Genomic DNA, 18,759 nt, shown 5'->3' on the forward strand with positions numbered 1-18,759 from the left:
GTACATCCCAGCGTAAAGTTTAACAGGGCAGCTTAATTTATTTCGGTGCATTAATTAGTCACGCAGAAAGTATTCAAAACAGACTTAGGAGACAATTCATCAAGAAAGAATGAGTATTAAATCAGCGTTGGCCGCCGGCTGGAGGCTGCTCGTGAAGGCAGGGAGGCTCCTGCTGATGCTCCCGTCCCCGATCCCCATCTCCTGCTCCCTGTGCACAAACCAGGGGCACGGGCTCCGGCTCCCGGCGCGGCAGCACCGGTATTTCCTGCTCCTGCTTCCTCTCTGCGTGTTTACGGGAACATAATCTGCAAGTGCAAGCTCTCCCAAGCACTTCTCTGACACAGCCAAAGGTATTTTTGTCCTCTGGGGGGTTTTGAGCCTGATTCTATGTATAAATATCATTTTTAAAGAGTTGCTCTGTCGACACAAGTGAGGTTTGCTCATTGGAAAGGCTGTGAAGCTTGAGACTGATTGTTTAGGATTTATGTGCATGGAAACACGAGGTCCATGTCCTCCTTTAGGGTAGATGTAGTACTAGTATTAATTTTAAGGATTCTGTAGTTCCACGTGAAAAATACTGTGTAACAGATCACTGATTTGTTAAGGTTAAAAAAAAAATAAACGAGGGGCTGGGCTGACCTCCATGGACCATCAAATCCCACAGGTCAGCTGAAGGAGGGCTTAAAGAAGTGTTTGGGAATGAGAGGAAACATCTAGCAGAAGGGGCAATAAATACAGAGGTCTGCTAAAGGGACATGAGACCAAAGCTCTGCACGGGTAGGACATGATGTCCTTCCTCACCCTGCTCCAAGGTACCAAGCATTTTGGGATCCGGGGCAGAACCAGGACGCCAAGTGCTGCGGCAGGTGATTTGAAAGGCAGATGGCAGCCCCGGGAGAAAGGCCTTAGTCAGGGCTGGGTGTGGAGGAGAGCTGGGTGCTGAGCAGGCAACGCTTGGATGGAGAGGGCAGGAGCCTGAAAGCCCACTGGAGAAGGAAGTTACGCCACCCCAGCTAAATACCGGGCACTGCTTTGGCCAGAGGAGAGCATCTCGTGGGGATTACCAGCAGGTCCCATCAGGTGGTGGCTGTAAAACTGGCTGGGGAACCTCGAGCACTTGGTGCTAACATGGCCCTCTCCGTGGGCTGAGGTGCTAGCCAGCCTGGCCCCCAGGTAAGGAGAAATCCCCTCTTTGGGGGAGTAACAAGAAAACAAGGTTAAAAGAGTGAAATAGATGATGAATACTGCTAGCAGTGGGCCAAGCACTTGATGACCAAGCTCCTGAATCAGGTCACTGTTAAACCCTTTAGAATGAAAAAGCCAACTCTGATATATGATATATATGATAGGACTTCACAACACAGAGAATTATTTTCATATCTATTCCCACAAATACCATTAATAGGGATCAGCTCATCTGGCTCTAGCTCCCAGTGTTTATGAATCATCCCAAGGAATCACCCGTAACAATAGAGGCGATGAGTTTAGCGAACAGAAGACAAAAGGAGCAGCAAGGCACAGCACCAGGAAGATAAAAGGCTTAAAAGGACAGAAATCCCACAAGAGCATGGGGATTATAAAAGCTGTACATCTCAAGAGGGTTACAAAAGCTTTGTGTTTCTGCAGGTCAAAATGTGTAATTGAAAAGGGTTTTACACTGATCGATACGCACCAACTCACACCTCCATCAGTAGAAATGTACCTACCTGACCATGTGCATACATAAAAGAGTAATTTCAGACAGCCCGGAACTTTGTTTATAAAGCTGTTTTTAAGGTAACTTGTAAAATTATGTAAGTTCTGAAGTAAATCGTAAGGCGTTTTAAGAGTCCCTTACAGCTTTGAGGATTAAAGAAATAATTGACGTTAACCACAAAAACGCTGGGTAGCTCATTGTGAGAGTCACGTATTCCTTCTCCGAGGAGGACTGCGCACAGCAGCCGAGCATCACAGGCCAAAAGGTATTTGCTGAGAGCTGTAGCATTGACACAAGATATCAAAGGCAGGCCCATGAGCAGCAATGAACCAGGACGTCCAAGTATCCCAGACCATCAAAAGCCAGCTATCAGTAGCTATTAGCAATTCATTAATTTAAAAGCTTACATGAAAGAGTTAAAAAATATATAGACAAAACTGGCTGGCAACATTAGTTCTGTCGATAGCGAATCCTGTTTTGTCTTTAGGGTGCATGAATCGTGAACATCTGTTCCTTCAGAAATGGTTTGGGCCTTTTTTCTGGGTCCTAAATACTGTGACTCTGCCTTTGTGTACCGTGTAAAAATAGATCTCCATTTTCATACATCTTCAGACACTTTCTAATTGACCAGGCATGAAAAGACATTACTATTTAACAGTATCTTCAGCGCAGGCCCTGGTAGCAGCACTACGTTCAATGCAGTTTATTCATCGCTTGCTTGTGATGGTTTATGAATGTCCACAGCTGGGGAACACGAAGCCATTTCTCTGGCTGGGTATCTTTTATGTGAGCAGCAGCATGCATCGATGGCTCAGCTCTGCTGGATCTGATCCCTCACGTTCCCTGCAAACACTGGAAAAGAGCTAAGCCAGGACTGTTATCTTCTCATTCTCTGTGTCCATCGTGACCTGGTCTAGTTTGGGTGCAGGGCTGGACTTCTTTGCATCCGTGCCTCAGAACAGAAACTCAGTGGATGGTGGAGGTTGCTGGATGTAGGGCTGGATGTCCACGGTCTGGCTGCACAAAAAACAGGGCACGGAGATGCTCACAAAGCACACGGCTGCTCTCAGAGCTGCCCTCGCAGTCCACCTGCTCCTGGTTGTTCACCAAAAAAGAGATGGCAAAGCACTACTGTGCTTCCCAGCACCCCGAGTCTGTGAATGTTATAGCTGTGGTCTTGCTTGTTGATGGGAACTGAGCACCCACAGCTTCAGAGGTACAGGAGAGGGCTCGGACACAGATGTGCCCAGCTGCCACCCTTTTCCTACAAACCTCATTCGACCCAGGTGTTTGCGTGCCGGCCCCACAGAACCCTGTTTTTAGAAAAGGGTGGCCTCGGCAAGAAAAAGTTCGAGATCAGCAACGAGGGTATTAAAATTTGTGCCACAGGAACAAGACTGACAGTGCTGCATTGCCAAACTTTATGCAAGATTAATTGTGCTCATCTTGTTTGGTGGAAGATTCAAGGACAATAGCTTGGAGACATATTCTAAGCTATCGGTATTTTATAGTCATGTTTAAAATATAAGGCTTAGGCTCCTGCATGCCCAAACAGTCCTTGATTTCACATGCAATTAGTGACATAATTAACAGCATTTAATGATGTTCACCAGCTATCCAGAGCCAAGACTGAATGAGCAGTCACAGGCGCTTTTCTGTGATAACAGCAAGACCAAGTTCTCCAGTCCTATGGAGGAAATTAAGGTAAAGATCTATGGTATGACTGGTCTCTGCTGGTAGAAATTACTTTATTGGTATTAAAACTAGGAACACACTATTAAACTGCAGCATTTTATGGAGAGCAAGGCACATTGGGCACTCCCGTGTCTTCCATGGGACTTGGTTTAAATATCACTTGAAGAGAGAGAAAAACGTGGTCCATTATTGGATCTAAGTGCACCCAATCTCGTACCCCAACCTGCGAAGGAATCTCAAAAAGAACAGGAGTTCACACCAGCTCAGCATCCCTTCGTTTGCCATGGCAGCTCTCGAATACGATTGCTTTTGGGCATCCCTTTGAGAGACCATGACTTAATAGAACCAAACGTACCACCTGTCTGGTTTAATAAAAAACAATACTTAAAAAAAAGTGCAAGAAAGAAGGAGGTCAGGTTTACAGAAAGATGGGCATGTAAAGAACAATTGGATGGAAAAGAAGGGCTGCTTCAAGGACAAGGGATAACGGAAGATTGAAGTCTATTGTTAAGTGACAGAAAATCCCTATATCCTCAAGGAGCTGCCATCCTCTACCTGGCTAGAAATCACATTACTTAGCCAGTGCATGCTTAAAAGTATAAGCATACCCAAAAAACTTCTTTTCAGGTTTCAGGCCGTGAACAATGCAAGTTAGATATAATTAAAAAAAGGACAAAAAAGCCAATTCACTACGAAATACCACACAGAAGCTCTAGCCAAACAGTAAGCACCACAGCACTCACACGCAGCTACCTAAGCTCGTACTTCCTAGCAGAAGGTGTGTGGCATGTTTTAACAACGTGCTCCTCGTTTTATCAGCCACGGTCTAAGCGTGCCCGCTGTACCCACCAAGAACAACATTTCAGCAGACGACTTACGGCGTGTTTTAGTTGGCCGCTGGGTGTTGGCACCAGGAGGAGATTTCTGGCAGCATCCATCGATCCCGGGGCCGGTGCACAGCATCCTGCCTGCCCCAGTGTGCTCCGTGCACAGAGCCCTTCTGCATCACTGGCAGCCCTGCAGAGCACAGCACCATGAAATAAAGGATTAAAAAAAAATAATGAGGCGAATAAAAAGGTAAATTTTTTTTTCCACGCAGTGCCTTTTCTGCAAAGAGCAAGGAGAAAAGTGGCAGCCGTGAAAGAGACCCTGATTGCCTATTATTAACTGCCAGTTGCACCATTGGTTTATTTACCAGAGTGAAAACTAATGGGGAGGCTAATGAGAGGTTTGGTTTGACGCATCGTGGCGTTTCATTACAGTCTGGTGGAAAATTGGAAATGAACCTGATAGCCTGCACTCTGTTAACTCTTTCTCTGGGATCTGTGTAAGGAAGCAGTAACACCCCTGCGACCTGCTCGGCGAAGGTAAATGCCACATCCTGCCCAGAGGACAAGGAGAAAGCAGAAAGCAAAATGCAGCATCTCCTGGGACTGGGTAAGGAAATTAAATTCAGCACCTTTACTTGATAGTATCTTGGGAAGTCCAGAGTTTCTGAGTACAGAAATAACACCGCACAAAGAAATTAAAGCATTCTGAAAACCTTTTATGGATACATTATAAAAACAAACAGCAAGCAGGTAAGATTTCTTATGGTTTTGGGTAACGCAAACAAATCTGTTTCCACCAGTCAGATTGCACTAAGGCCATTTCCTCTGCACGCGAAGCCACGTGTTTCCAGAAGACAGCCACGCCACCTACCTCCTTCCCATGCCTCTGTGCACATATTACCTCCAGTAGTGCTGCCAGATCTTGTGGCTGCTTGATGCTTTCTGGTGGATTTTGGTAAATTACAAAAACCACTTTATGGAAAAAACAGCAGCTCCCTATTCCCCCAACCCATGCATCTCTGTTTCTTCCCCAAATCTTAAAAAAGAGTGTAGGGGCTACAGTTACTCATTGCAGATAAAATTTGTGCGTATATATACACCATGCCCTAGGGAACATTAAAGTTGTGTGGTAAATAACCCAACTTTTCACAAAATGACCAAATAATTCTTTTACTTTTTTCCCCACCCTTCCTACCAGAGGAGCAAGCAAAACCAGGAAATTGCCTCTGACACCAAGTGCAGCCTCGCTGGGTAAAAGCCACACCAGGAGCACCTCTCCATTTGCCAATGCACCAAAATATTCAGATACAAAACATCCGAGCTTCATGGTCATTTCGTTGGGGATTTTTTAGGAAGGGAAAAAATCATTGGAAGATTCCCAATAAATTTCGATAATCATAGCTGATTATGAATGAGACTTGGATCCTCATTCATTGTAAGGAAAATACCTGTATGCAAGTTCTCAGCTCTCCGACAGAACTAGGTAAAGAGTACAACCAAGATAGAATGAAAAAAAAAAAAAATAAAGAAAATATGACAAAACACCAAAAGGGACTAAAACATCAAGCTTATCTCAGGAAAAAAAAAAAAAAAATCTTTAAGTGCAGAGACAAGCAGCAGAAGGCACAAGGGAGCGGTGCCAACACGATGAGGAAGAAATAGCCCAAATCACACCCAAATAGGCTGACACCCCCTTCCACGGAAATGGTGTCAGGCTGCACGAACGAGCTGGGCAGAGAAAGCAGCTCTGTGGCAGCACAAATAACAGCACGTTGAACTCCAGCCTCTGCCCGCTTGTCTGTGATACTGAAAAATACCATTATGTCACTCCTCTGGTGCCTGTTCAGAAAGCTGCTCAAGCAGCACGTGGACTTTTGCCACGTTTCCTCTCCGACTCCAAGACCAGGAAGAGACCGATGTGCAATTTCTCCCTTACAGATTTTGCCAGATTCTGGGAATGGCAGAAATATCCTGAGACCTTTGCCAGCATCACACACACAATCTTTTGGTTCAGAGACAGCTCCAGCCTTCCTTAGGACCATTTGGGCTGCTCAGTGCCCCAGAGCAGAGAGCCCTTGTTTGGCTGGAAGCTCGACATCTGATGCTATTAAGCACCTGATCCAATGCCCACTGAAGCTGAATTAATGCCAGACTCCCACCAACTTTAGTCTTTCTTGTTTTATTGGGCTGAAAAGCATGCAAAAAATTTATTTATTTTGCCTCTCTTGCTTCTACATCAAAATTACTGTGATGGGTTGAGGATATCTACTATCAGCAACCTAACCGTAGCACCTGCTGCCTGCACTGTACAGATGGAGTTGCTTTTCAGCAAGGTGTCTTCTTTGGCTTTATACATTAAGGAGATAAAGTGAGAAATGTGGGAAGGACAAACTGATTAAAAAAAAAAAAAAAAAGATTCTGCAGAGGGAAAAAGTAATTGTTCATGTTAAGTGGCAGTTTGGCAGAACTGCGGTGTGATGTTGCCATATGTTTTATACACAAGGTTAAAAAAAAGCTTTTAGTTTTATAAAATAAGAAAAATAAACAAAAGAAGAGGGGAGAAGCCATTGGGGAATACTTTACATGTCTTTATAGTTAAGATGTTAATGGTCCAAAATAACATCCGTATTCTTCCTACGTTCCTGAGGGGGGAAAAAAAAGAGAAAGAAAAAAAAGAAAAATCACTTGATGATTATGTTAGCTTGCTTTGAAAGCCCACAGCAGATTTATCATTTCCTTTGGAAAAACTGTACTTTGTTCTTCCTACAATATCATTCCCATCAACTGTAGCATGCCAAAAGAAGCTGCTTTGGGAATAAGCCAAAAAGATTGAGACAATGTGGTATATTCTAAGCACAGACTATTTATGGGCTATGAGAGAAAATCCTTTTGTAATTTTAAAGTCTGCATTCGGTGCAAGTTAATGAGAAAGTTCGGAGAGACTGAAAGGTCTCATTATGATATGTCACTCCACGATTCCATCTTTGTTTTCTTAATTTTCTTTTAAGCTGCTCCCAAGCTGGCTAAAAGGAATCCTTATGAGAGAGGATGAGATAAACTTTGAGGATTTGAATGTAGAGATGGCCAGTTATTTGATGCGGTTATTTTGCTCTCATGGTGAGCTGGAATGAAAGAGCCTAGGAGATGCTGAGCTACAAAATCCCAGCTGTGTTTCTCTCGTGCTCTGATGGCATCTCTGGGCTGAGAAGAGCATTTCTGGTTATTTTCATTACTGTTATTAACTATAAGCAAAGGAAATGGAAAACCATCCAGGAATGCTACCACGTATCATCAAGTAACTTTGTGGTTTTTTTTGTACTAAATTAGTAATAGCAATTTCTAGGGAAACTTTAGGTTAGATCATAGTATTAGAACTGTACCTATGATTCTTCTTATCTAACGGGGGAAGAAGCAATATTTTTGAAGGATTTATTACAAACCTGAGAAACAACCACAACTTCTATCTGTTTACCTCTCCACAAACAGTTTATGCTAACAGCCGTGGAGCCAAGCAGTCTGGTTCCCTGCAGGAATGAGAAGAGAGCTGTAAAATTGCATCAGCATGAAGACAAATGCCCTCACCTGGGGGAGGCAGGGATCCAGAGCGAGTGGCAAATACATGATGAGATCTACCACAAACAACACAACCACAGGAACCAGGCAGCCAATGCTCCCCAAACTGCAGGACTGGGGAACGCCACAGGACTCCAGCCCTCATCCTAGGGCTGCACGGTGTGCTGGAAGCAGGCCACTAAATGCTGCTTCCCAAAGGCTTTCATATTGCTCAAATATAGGAGTATCTTTTAAAATATAAAATGATCTTGTGCGTTTTTTCCTAGAGTATTGATTTTTTTTTTCTTTCTTCAAATCTCTGTTATATCACATATTGAGTAAGATACATTGCTTCAGTGGGAGAGAAATCAATGGGAGGTGCACGCTTTATTTTCATCATATAATTCAAGTTCATTAGATATCACTTAAAAGAGTCTGTTCTTAAAATAGCATAGCGACAACTGATCATCTTTGGTCTATTTTCATTACAGAAGTTTTCATCATGGAGATTACGTAGTTTCACACAGCACACAGCAGAGACAAACGCGCTGTTCAGGGATAATTAATGCTCCGACAGCCAGCAGCAGCTATGGCTCACGCTGCTGGGAAAGCCAAGCACATTCATCAAAAGAGTATCGCAACAAGGACGTGAATGCCTCATTCACCACCACAAAGCTCTCCAGCTCTTCTACCACGGCCCAGTCCCCAAAAGTGAATTGAATTCAAGTGGGGCTACTCACATGCTTAAATATACACGTACGCTTAAAATAGTTTCAGAGTGGGATCCAGTCCAGCTGGCACCAGGAGCAGACTCATTAGTGGGTTATCTGGACGTGCAGCTGGAGGGGGAGAAAGGCTCCCGTTGTGGTCCTGAGAAACCGAGGACCTGGTTACCCATGCTGCGAGGTCAGGAGGTACCGAGGGACACAGCGACAGCCAGCGGGGCTGGTTGGCCTCACACCCCGGGCAACGACGACAAAAGCAACGCTCACAGTTAGTGCTTCTGCACTACGAGGTTAACCACAAAATAAAGTGGAAGGATTTTGCGAAGGAAAAGAACCAAGCTACGGATTAAGCACTGGAAATGACACAAAGCCATAGGTTGTCACGGAACCAACGCGCCAGGTGGCCAGGCAGGACTGTGGTAGAAGCAGTCGCCCCAGCGCCATTTTGAGCGGTGAGGAGGCGAGGCCACCGCGGCCGCCATTTTGTGAGGGAGGAGGGCTGAGCATGGGCTCTCTTGGGCATGGGGCACCTCAGAAGCAGATGCACTCACAGCTTGGCCCAGATGCCCCAAAACCTACGTGGGGTCCCCACAGCACGACCACAAGATGCCATCGGCTCTGCTCAGAGCAGCCAGATATCATGGCTAAACCAGCCGGTGTGGTTTCTTGAAGGAAACCTGTGAAATGCGTTACACAGAATAGAGCATGTTCCTGCAGAGCATAGGAACGGAGGTCTAAAACCCATGACCTACAGAGAAAGATCAAATGAACGGGAGCTATTTGACCTAAGGACATCTTCTGACAGAACAAAAGGCCAAGTTCAAAGATCACCCAGCGATGATCTGTTCAGCCAGCTCACGGTAGCTGGGTTGAGCATTAAAACACTTCCCACCACAGCAAAAGCTACTCAAGCCAGACAGGAGCAAAAATCTAACAGAGAAGTGAAGCACAGGCAAAGCTTTCCTTGTCCTCAGTGAAGTCCTGCAGTCCCGGTTAGATGAGGACCCCTGAGAAACACAAGGAGCGGAGTTGCCTTCGCACCCATCCAGCTGAAACGTCTCAAGGTCCCCAATATACCGAACAGCAACGTGCAATAATAGCAAACATTCACAAAATGCAAAACCTAAAGAGAATGGGCTGAAATAATTACATCTCTCTAAAAGAGTCACCTGGAGATGGGAGTTGGAAGGCTGACGTACTCCTTTCATCCAGCTCACGTGAAGCAAAGGCTGCAAAAAAATGGTTCAGGTCTTTGTTGTGATAGCACGGCAGCGACACCTGCTAGGAGGTGACTGCAGCTGTGCCCTACTGCATGGACACCAGGATGTCATGGGAGCATCCTCTGCATGCCATGAGGAACATCTCCTCTCACTGCTCGGACACAGCTAAGCTTTGCAATGATCAGTCTGTCCCCTTTCCATAGGTGTGGGAGCCTCCAAGTAGTGCTCGAGAGCTCCAACTCGTTTTTGCAATTCATCAGCAAACACTTTATCTTGTTAATCTGAAAAGCTGGAAAGAGCATAACTGTCTTTAAGATTTATTTATAGCAGAAATTTTGGGGAGAGGGGAAATGTAAAACAAAATTCCTTCAAGTCAAGAGCATACTTTGCCAATGTGACATGATTAATGACAAGGATGAAATTATATTAATGGAAAAATTTATTAAAGTATACTTTGAAAATTTCATAATTAATCCAATTCTCCTGGGCTAAAAGCTAATGGGCATTTTCCCAGACTTCAACAAGAGCAAAGCATAAATCCTCAAGACAAGGACAGGCTGCCCCACAACCAAATGCATCACTGCAGAAGTGCCACACTGACCTCAGCCCTACAGACCAACGCATGTATTTGTACATGCAAATCGAAAATCTTTGTCAGCCTGCTGGTGTCTGAGCTGGTACCTGCTGATCTCCAGCTGGAGATTTTTGATGAGTGCTGAAATGGCTAAGCTCCAGAAGCCTGCTGAAAAAGATTATTGCCTCTGAACTTTCAAAGAGTTTTTTTTTCTTTCCTTTTTGTTATAAATTAGGCTATGACAAAAGCATGTTTCTGTAAAGCTAGATCCTGCCCAGATCTGGTCTTAAAACACAAACCCACTGGCTCCTATGGCAAGGTGTTATACGGGGAAGATGTTCATGGCCTCCCTGTCCCCAGCTGACCTTCCTTTTTCCAGACGTTAGAGCCCAAAAGCTGTGTATAGAAGGAAAAAGGCGTTCCCAGGAAACAGTATTTCATCTCATCCCATTATCAGATTTTTTTTCCCTCCCACACCTCACTGTGTGTCGCGTTCTCTATACAAAAGCTCCGGTTTCTGCTACAAGCAGCAGTGAGTTTACACCCCAGCCCCTGTGTTGCATGCTGACAGCTATCCTGGGCTGCGCCAAAAGCCAGACACATTGATCACACAGAGCTGGAATCTCTGAAAACAGCTCGAGGCAAAGCAGGAGACCTCTCCTGCCCAAGCACGGCCAGCTTTTCCATGCACAATGAACCTCCTTACACAGCACTGGCTTAGGAGAAGGTATTTTCATCATAGCTGCAGGGATGCTTTGTTCAGATACAGAGATTCCCCAGGAAACAGGAACATCCCTCTGCTGCTGGCAGGCTCTTGCACATTGTCCTGGACTGTTCTGAACCACCCAAAGATTTGGCAACCTGTGCAAGACTGATATAACCAAAGCATCTAACTGGCTCAGCATAGCATCCTCTCCACCAGGCCGTATGCATGGATCAGTTTGGGTCCTTGTTTTCCAAGCAGTGTGGTAAAGAGAAGGTTCACCACAATTTCTCAACAGCAATAAGATAGACACCAATACCTCGCCCATACTTAAACCACAGCATTGATGGAAAATCTCATCTCCTTTAAAGGGGTCATATTTTAACCCTCTGCCCCACATGGCACCTTGGGGGGCAGAACTAGGTGATCTTTAAGGTCCCTTCCAACCCAAGCCGTTCTACAATTCTCTGACCTTTTCTCCTCCAGCCCCTCGTGATTCAGAAGCTGCAGCTCCCAGCTGTGCTGGCTCCGTGCTGGGGAGCCGTGCGACAGCCCCGTGCTCTCCAGCAACGAGCCAAGAATGCAGCTGTCAGCTCAGGCCCTTTTCTTCCAGCCTTTGCTCGGTGCCTTTGTGCTCCTACAGCTCCATACATAGGTTTTCTGACATTTCTGAATGCACCTGTGCCCTGCTTTTGCCTCCCCAGGTCAAACTTCTCTCATGGGGGCTACGCTGTTGGATGCAGTACCCAGACCTACCTGGGTGGTGAATACAGCAACCTGCAACAGGTTTCCTCAGAAAACAAGAAGGATTTAGGGGCACTGGGCAGGAAACAAGAAGGAAAGCAAGGGCATAGAACAGGAGATCTACAGCTTCTTATAGACATGTCCTACTTCACCCTGCCTGTAAAACTGGGAACCCTTCTTTGCCCAGTTCAGTGTTTTGAAGGGGGATGATTATAAACCCCAGATTCTCAGGAAGAGAATATCAGAAAGGGGAATTTTCCCTTCCTTATAAGTGAAATTGTAGCGTTAGCTGATAAGTTAATGCAAACAGGAGCAAAGTGAAAGAAGGTGAAGCTAAACCCATCAGGTGTGTAGACATAGGCCTGGGCAGGTACTTGCTCTGTGAGGAACAAGGGAAAACTATGCATGAAGAGCAGAGTCTGAAGGCACGATGAGCAAACATCAGACAGGACTGAACCAAACAGAACATGCTGAACACTGTTTGAGATGGCTCAAAGCCACACCGAATCGGGGATTGAGCTTTTAGCCCTAGAAAGACAGATGCAAAGGATAAACTATAAACATAAACCTCGTTGCGTTCAGTCAGGGCTTTCCTATGGTACCAGCTCCAAAATGGTTCTCCAAAAGCTACCTGTTGCTGTGGATGCTGACTTTGACCATCTCTCTCTCTAGTATTTTACTGAATACACACACATATATATAAAATTTAAAAGATTAACACCAATAGGCAGCTTAGATGAGGTCAGCAGAAGCAAAATTTTGGTCCAGCATACTGCTAGGTACATTATATATGGTTTCTGTGCCTGATTTTCAGAACTCCCAGTGCTTATGAAACAGTCTGCCAGCCAGCAATGGACAAAACTTCTCTGCCTGGGGGTGAAAAAAACCCACAATTTTATTTTTTCCCCCAATATCTTTCCCTATATAAATGGGGAAAAGAGCGTAGTCCACCTTTCTGGGTCTGAGAAAATCAGGACTATTTAACTGCTCGTTTCCAATCTCCGAAGCCCAGCCTGAATACCACCATTGTTACATACATATCAGTTCCCAATGCTAGAGTTACATTACTTCTGGAAATAAGCAGTCTTTGCATTGCCCCTCCTAACAAGTATCAAGTTTATTTTTTTAAAGCATAACCACATACCAAAAAACGCTCTAGAAAATTAACATTGCTTCGCTTTAGCTTTTATTCAGAACCAAAAATACCAATTTTGACCAGCGTCCTGCTGCCTTTGCTAGCTATTTCTCCTTCAGATAAACAAAATATCCCAGCCTTCCATTTGCATTATCTCCTTGCATTTATCAAGTGCACCCTAACAATGGGAATACTGAGGAAATGCAGCGAGGAAACACAGAGCTATTGAGCGGCTGCGCCTATCGAGGGCTCCATCAATCCGCACGTCCAACGCCACATTCTTCGTCGCTTAGATTTCAGCGGGTACAAGAAAGAGTTGAGCAAATTTTATGTAATTGCTGTGCACTTAAGAGCTTCAGAGGAGACTGCATCTCGCATTTAGTTACCTCATAAGGCACAAAACAGAAGCACAGCGTGCTGGCAGTCACCTTATCTAGCCATCGGGACAATCCCAGTGCCCCCATATTAGTCGTGCAGCATCATTTGACCTTTAGCTATGAAATTCAGAAAAAAAGACTGGGCACAGAGATGCTTAACACCACATTTTACTGGGTCTTCAGGCAGACCCGATGCTTCTGTGTTAGGGCTGGTGACAAGCAGCTCAGCAGAGGGAGGGGTACAAACACCACCAAGACCCCGCGTTTCACGTGAGACAAATTACCCTGTCTGTATTCGCACCGTGAGCTGCATGTCCATGCTAGTTCGCCTATTTGAATTCAGCCAGGATTAGCCTCGTGATTAAAACGCTCAAAAATCCGTTCCTTAATGCATTTCTGGCAGCCAGAGCAATAAAACCGCAGGGGTTTATTAGCAATAGAAATGATTACGATTCTTATTGTTCGTGGATAATATTTTAAAAGTGCGCTTACTGACTTCACAACCCCTTGCCCAGGCTAAAAAAAAAATCGGCTTTGATATTTTTGGCAAGGTCTCGTAGGTGCATTTTGAAATTCCTGAGGAATGTAGATGTTCTGAAAAGCTCTGCTGAGGAGCGACTTTAAAACCCTTCTAACACGAGGTGCCTTCGAACATAACCTCGTAACACACCTCTGGCACATGCTGGGTACTTTATAGAGGAGGATAGAAAGGAAAAATACTGAGCAGTTGCAGAAGGAGAATCGGAATAACCCAAGCATTGAGAAGGCTCGGTGCGGTGTTTTTTCCCCCCAGTGCTTTATGCTGTGCAAACCTTTCCCCGTTCGGCCTTATTAGCTGTGCCAGAGGTGCAATTACTGGTTAATCCCAGGGAGCAGCAGGGTTTTGAACAGCGCTGGATGGTATCAGGGCAAGACATGGCTACGTACAGCCAGCTCCGGTGCACGTGCACTGGGTGATCTGGGTAAGAGTGACTGATAAATAATTAATAAGGTCTCGTAAAAGCCAGCGACACAAAACAAGGCTGAGGCTTGCAGTTGGGAGAAACAAACGGGACACGGGGATTGTTGCTGCTCCTCTCCTTCAGGAGACCACACACACGTACACGTGCCATAGGGGAACTTCCCAGTTCAAAAATAAAAGCGAGTCACGAGCGTAGCACAGAAACGGAGGGGTTTCTGCGGAGGGATTTTCCTGTGTAACAGCTCGTTTTCTGGAGGTTTGTTTTTGTCAGGGTCCTTCTGCTTCGCTCCGCATCTGACAGGGAAACCTGAGCGTTTCTAGCCTCAGGCCCCACGCGGATTCTTCCCTCTGTGATAGATGTTTACCCCCAGCTTTTGGACAGGGGGGAGAAAAAACAAACCCAAACCACAGAATGAAGTCCTTGTGTCCAGCACAACTCGTCAGCGTGGCCCATGGTGCAGATGCCATGGAAATAGTGCCCACGGAGCCTAACAATGACATCCTACAGAGACTTCTGGTGGGTTTCAGGTAGAATTTAAGCAGACAGAGGCCACAGAATCCCTCAAGGAATCAACAAATAAAAGTAGATGAGGTGTGGGAGCAAAGAGCGATGGCTGCTCCTGTAGCCCAGATGGTGGCTCCATCCCACTGCTGCCCAGGCAGAGACGTGGAGGAAGGCGCAGCAAGAGCCTGGGATGGTGCCTGGCCCGTGCATCAGCCAGAGGCTGTCTGGCTGTTAACAGGGGCTGCTTCTTCCAGGGGAGACTGATATCACCTCTCAGAAACACCTCGGGCAAGTTATGGTGGAGTAAAACTCTGCTTGGAGCTGATGAAAAGCAAGATACGCTGGGGGAGATCTTAGACGCTTGCTTTCAACACAGGGCCTTCAGTCTGAGGAGGTTTCCAAAATGTGCCCCTCCCGAAGCAGGGGCACGAAGAGGAGAGCACATCCCCACCTTGCACACCTCACCCATGCCCTTCTTCATTAAGGTCTTCCTTGAGCTCTGGGGCTGTGCCTAGGCATAAACCTTTTGTGTTCCCTACAGGGAGCATGAAAACATTTTGTACCTTTATTTTCCGAGTCTTATCGGTGACTGCTTTATCTAACCTAAACATCAGAAGCTTTTCATCACACCTGTAACAATTCCCCAATGAATTACTTTTTTTCTGCACTATTTTACTTAGTGTATTAGCTTCTGAATCCATCACACACTTTAAGCCACCAGATTATTCTTTTAACCATATTGCTAACAATTATCTTCCTCCAGAGGTCCAATCCCTCAATTTTTTATTTATTTTCAGTTCAAAAAAAAAGAAGCGTAATTCAGTCAACTTTCCTATCTCCAGCCATCTACCTGCACTGGATTCATACCAGAGAGATTTACAGGAGTTAATGGCAGCAAGGGTTGGAGGTCAGCTGAGGAAGCTCTGAAATTACTTGCCTTAGGACAGCAAATTCCACAGCAGCTGCAGCGAAGCGCAGGCATAATGACTGCTGAGATTGTGCTGCTGACAGATGGAAAAAAGGCTCAGTTACCCACGCAGCCCCAAAATCCTCACACACGGCGTGGCTTTGCTCTCGACATCCATCCCTTTTGGGTCAGGGCATCTCAGGAGGCGTCCCCGTAACACCAAGTCCAGGGGCAGCATAGCCAGGATGCGTGCGCCCACGCTGAGTGCAGGCATCAGCTCAGCCACGAGGGTTTTGGGTTTCACATCCCATTCACACCCCGCAGTTAGGTGATGAATTGCGGAGCTGCCCTGCTTTCAGTATCCCAAATTGCTCTTTCATCCTCCGGAGGTGTCCCTAAGTTGCCTCACGCTGCTGCTGCTTCTCGCCTTCTCCACGCCAATCTTTTGGGGAAGCTTCTACTATCAGATGGCCAGCACGACAAATTGGGGTGTCCTCTTTCATTTGCTTTTGGCTTCTACAAGCAAAGAGTTCAACCTTTCCAGCAGTACATTATCCTCAGGGGCCCTGCTTTGCCCACAGCCACCTATAAATTCTCAGCAACTTCTTGTAAGGCTGGTGGTTAAATGTGGCAGGCTAAACAGGCAGGATGGAGACAACAGCATGAAGTGTGACACAAGGAAATGAAAGAGGCACGTTATGCTCACAAGGCAATGCAAACTAGGGAAGGGGAGAAGGGGAGACCTCCACGCTGCTGGAATTAATCAGGAGCTCCCTCGGACAGGGCCATGGGAAAGATAAAGGTGATAAATGAATGAAATGCCACTTCTTAAGCAGAGCAGATAGAAACGCTCTCACTTACTAAAGAAAGAAAAAAAAATAAGATAGCAATCTCTTTCTCAAAGAGCTTTCAAGTAAGGATTTTATCCAGAGTTTGAAAAGGGACTTGTATAAAGGCGCTGTACCTCAGCACGCAGAGCTGGGCAGTATCGCTTCCAGGGCGTCTGTCATCCGAGGACCCAGAACCGCTTTAAAACCTGGACGAGTTAAAGTCTTCTGGGGTACACGTGGGATTTGGGAGGATCACCGTGACTGCACTCAGACACTCAGAGGTGCAAGACAAATGCTCTTGTTTTACACGGACTGCTGGACACAATGCAAGTACACACTACTCAATTGTAAGAGCAAGAAATTGCAAAAAGGTAACCTTTGTAGGGTGAGGGTAGATTGTAAGTGTGAAAACTCTGTTTTTACCCAGCATCTTTAATGATTGTTTAGATATTATTCTGCTGCTCATCCAAGGAGAGACATCTTCAAACATCAGCTCCTTTCCCAAGTGCTGGAACACAAACTGGTGGAGAAGAGGAACAAAAAGGGGGAGTAAGGAAAACTTTAGGGGATACACAGGTCAGAAAAGAGAAAACAGCTCCAGATCTAATTAGGGCCCACCAAAACCAACCTTCCCTTCCGTCCTCCCCATTAAGAGAAGCTGTCTTTCCGTGGAGAATGCCCAGCCCCTCAAAGTCTGGTTTGCAGCCACAGGCAGAAAGCATCCACGGCTCTCAAGGCATTGATCCAACATCCCTCTGGAGAACCTCTCCTGAAGATTCATTTCCTAGCTGACCGCAAAGAACTTCAGCACAAATTTATCAGGAAAACTGGTTATAGGAAAAGACAGCTTTTGAATCAGGAAAAAAAATAATAAAGCCCAGGAAATGAAGTTCCAAAAGCCCTTGATCGTGATATTTCAGATGAACTCAAAACTTTTCATCGATGTTCACAGAGCTCAGAAGCACCCTCACCACGGGGCAGTCCCACGAGCTCTCTCAAACCTCCGTGAGTTCAAATAAAGCTGAAACATCTCTGCTGCCAGGCATCGGCACGGAAACCTGACGGGCTGACTTTCATGCAAGCTGTACTAGGAAAAAAAAAAAATTAAATTCCTTCATGTAATGCATTTGCTTATAATTATGTCCATAAGGGATATATAAACATATGTTAAAGACGACATAAATCTTAATCAATGCTTTAGAGTTGCCAAGTGTTTCAAGGCATGCATGTCTGCTTGTGCATATTTTTGCAGCATGCCAGCCAAGTGGGAAACAGCACAAGGTCTTGGCCAGTCCTCAAATACCTTAATGCTCATTTAAATTAAACTTTTAAAACGCAATTTAGCGGGGAGGCAGCATTTCAGCTGCTGAAAATCGGAGTCCTACAAATGTGATTTAGAGCCTTTGCTCATTAGTAAACTATTAATAGTCTACGTGAAGAAAAGTAGAGTGGCTGCGTGTCAAGACCAAGTCTAGGATTTCTTGACAGGTCTTACATGTATAAATGGAATATTTATTTATAGCTGCAATAACAGAAAAAAGCTAGTTCTGGAAATGATTCACAATCAGAAAGGAATAAATCGTGAGTTGCATGTCATCCCGCTAAAGCCCCCAGCACTGCTGATGTTTGACAGATATGGCAGGAGCTGTATTAGATTTATATTACTTTGAAAGAGAAGCCTATAAACTTTGGCTTGTCAAAGCATTTTCTGAGTGAATAGAAGCAAGTTTCAGAGAGATGGAGAACCCTCTCGGTGAGGGATGAAGTTCACCTGTGCAGCGGTGTCACCAAAAGCAAAATATTTGGGGATCAGAGAAGCCAACACCCCCAGCAACCCCAGCCACACAGCGGCATCCACTACAAACACTGCTTTGATATTTTAATTCCCACAAGTGGCTCTATGCCTTGGTCAGCATGCAATTAAACAAATAAACACAACTGTCAGCAAAAGAAAAAAAAATATCAAAACCAAGTCTTGCACCTCTGCTGCAGTTACTGACAGATTTTCCATGCTAGATGTCACATACAGACTCTCCCCAAAAAAGTTTGAGTCAGTTATTCACCAGAATCTCTATTTTTGGTACTTTTACTTATACCAACTTTTCAAGTCTGGAGTTAAAGTAATTTTAAAGTCACCTTAAATTTATTAAACATCAGATAATTCACTTTAAATAACATCCAGCCCCTACGACACAGCATCAAAGTGTAAAGAGCACATACACAATGCATACAAACGACTCTGGTGTAAAATACAGAGTAAAACAGAAAAGTTGCAGTGATGGAAGACAGCCCACCCAAAATATCT

At 45.2% G+C, this 18,759-nt stretch overlaps 1 protein-coding gene across 15 annotated transcripts in view; it reads right to left on the reverse strand.

Moving 5' to 3' along the window:
• Positions 1-13: 13 nt before the first annotated feature.
• Positions 14-18,759, reverse strand: part of LYPD6B (LY6/PLAUR domain containing 6B) — a 67,195-nt gene continuing 48,449 nt past the window's right edge. For 9 of the 15 annotated variants that reach the window (XM_072040386.1, XM_072040387.1, XM_072040379.1 and 6 more), the window contains 2 exons: positions 4,270-4,408; positions 14-3,383 (listed from right to left, as the gene is read on the reverse strand). The gene's annotated coding sequence lies outside the window, so the exon portion shown is untranslated. Of the gene's footprint in view, positions 3,384-4,269; positions 4,409-12,999; positions 16,975-17,082; positions 17,537-18,759 lie in introns of those variants that run through there. The other 6 variants (XM_072040390.1, XM_072040382.1, XM_072040380.1 and 3 more) reach the window with 6 other exon arrangements.

Source organism: Anas platyrhynchos, chromosome 7 (genome assembly GCF_047663525.1).
Source record: "Anas platyrhynchos isolate ZD024472 breed Pekin duck chromosome 7, IASCAAS_PekinDuck_T2T, whole genome shotgun sequence".
Taxonomy (NCBI): domain Eukaryota; kingdom Metazoa; phylum Chordata; class Aves; order Anseriformes; family Anatidae; genus Anas; species Anas platyrhynchos.